The 2,236-nt window shown below is 35.2% G+C and overlaps 1 protein-coding gene across 1 annotated transcript in view; it reads left to right on the top strand.

Annotated features, from left to right (window-relative positions):
* Positions 1-911: 911 nt before the first annotated feature.
* The window catches only part of LOC127944910 (podocan-like), a 17,343-nt gene continuing 16,018 nt past the window's right edge, over positions 912-2,236 (top strand). Inside the window, exon 1 of the mRNA XM_052541328.1 lies at positions 912-1,412. The gene's annotated coding sequence lies outside the window, so the exon portion shown is untranslated. The remainder of the gene's footprint in view (positions 1,413-2,236) is intronic.

Genomic DNA, 2,236 nt, shown 5'->3' with positions numbered 1-2,236 from the left:
TAAATCGTGTCCTGTTTTTTTTTACATTTGAGAGCACAGATGAGCTAATAGTAAGGGAAATCAAATTTCAGATTGGGTTGCCAGCGTGTGTTGTAGGTCTCATCTGTTGTCTGACCTGAGGGAGTGTTTGCCGGTCAGAATGACGGAGCATTGCGCTTCTCCAGGATGAGTTTTGAGGCAATAAATTTCTAGGCCATCAATTTTATTGTCTGTTTCCTCATGTCCAATATAACAGCCACCAGACATAGAGGAATAAAAAGGAAAATTCATTTTATTAAACCGTGTTTGGCCACCTGGAACACTTAAAGCTGAAAAGTGTTTTTTTTTTTTTTTTTCTGTGAAGAAATACTCTAGATTTTTGCCTACTTTAAAGGTTAAGTTCACTCAGAAATGAAAATATGCAGAACATTTACTCAATCACAGTTCAACAAAAATACAGTAGATGAGTTTCCTCATCAGATTTGGAGAAATTTGGAGAAAACATCACTAGTTCAGCAATGGATGCACTGCAGTGAATGGGTGCCGTCAGATGATGATGAAACATCACAATAATCCAAAAGTAATCCACAGCACTCAAATCCATCAATTAATAGCTTGTGAAGCGAAAAGCGGCATGTTTTTAAGAAACCTATCCATCATTCAGACATTTTTAACAATCCGTTTCTTCCTGCTAAAGTACGAGTCCATAATCCAAAATAACGAACTTTTTCACCGAATAAAACAATATTATAGAAAGAGGACTCTCATTTTAGCCAAAAGTAACGTCTTAATGATGGACTTGTTTCTTACAAACACACAGCCTTTCTCTTCACAAGACATTAACTGATGGACTGGAGAAGTGTGGTTTACTTGTGGATTATGGTGATGGTTTTATCATTTGTTTGGACTCTCATTCTGACGGCACCCATTCAATGCAGAGCATCCATTGCTGAGCAAAAGATAAATCTTTTAAACTGGGGCCGAGTGCAGATGTTTGCGGAGCTCTGTGGTCATGTTTCATGTTTATATTGTAAATTCATCTTTACTGGGTGAGAGTTACAGATCATCTGCAGGACAAATGCAGCTGTTTTCTGTCCAGTTTATAGGGCTGAAAGAAAATGTGTCTAGACTGGACGGAGGCAGTTAGGTGAGTATGCTTGCCGATTTCATCAGTTTTCATTAGAGGTTTGAAGTGTTGATGATGCTGAAGATGAGTCTGACTCACTGTAACATGCACTTAAATATGTATTAATAATTTTTCTTACAATCAAAGGTATTTTCAAGAAATGCAGTATGTTTAATTAGTGATGCCTGGATTGCAAGACCTGTGTAACATGGGAGGAATCTTCATCCACAATTAATGATGTCCTGCCCTTGAAGAGACTGGAAATCATAACGAAGTGATCATGTTTCCATCAATGTCAGTATTTCAGGTAAGAAACAGAGATTTAATGTATGTTGGTGTGTGTTAGAATAAGGTTATTTGCTTCAGGTATATTCATTACTGACTCCTTTTTCTCATAAACAAAATATTATTATTATTATTATTTTTGATCTTGATGAATAATCAAAGCAAATGATGCAAGCTGACTCAAAAGTGACCTGAAGGCTGTTTGGTAAAGAATAAAATCTTATTTTCTGTGCTTTTTTTTTTTTTTTTGGAGCTGCATGTTTTGAAAAATATAATGAAGGATAACTTATATAAAGCACAACTTGTAAATAAGTAAAGTGTATGATTATTAAAAACTATAACACAGTTTTCAATGCAAATGACTAAGCTAGCAGAGTTTCCTCAAAGTAATTTTGTTGATAATTTTGTTGAATAGGAACAACAATTCAAGCTGGCTGCAGTTATTAAATACAACGCTAAGTTTATCAAAAATTAAGATTAGGAAATGCAGAAACAAATATATTTGTGTGTGTGTGTGTGTGCACCTACTTAACCATATTTTGGGGACAAATTTGTACCCAAAAGTGAGCTTTTTTGTTTTCTGTTAGGTTTATTTTATAAAATCTATAACTATCTGTACATAATGTCCACATTTAGATAGATAAGTAAGTGTGTGTATGTTTGTGTGTGTGTGTGTTTATGTGTGTAAGTGCCTTCGTTTTTCAGGTTATGGCTGTTCACCCCAAAGAAATCAGAACATCAGATTGAAGGTGAACTGCAGTGACTCTCGTCTTGCCCATTTTCTAATTTTATAGCCATTAAGAAGACATTTCAGGGCACTGAAAAAGTCTGCAAGTGCAACAGTCC

Source organism: Carassius gibelio, chromosome A23 (genome assembly GCF_023724105.1).
Source record: "Carassius gibelio isolate Cgi1373 ecotype wild population from Czech Republic chromosome A23, carGib1.2-hapl.c, whole genome shotgun sequence".
Classification (NCBI taxonomy): Eukaryota; Metazoa; Chordata; class Actinopteri; order Cypriniformes; family Cyprinidae; genus Carassius; species Carassius gibelio.
Note: the sequence above shows the minus strand (reverse complement) of the source record. Positions and strands in the feature narration are given on the sequence as shown.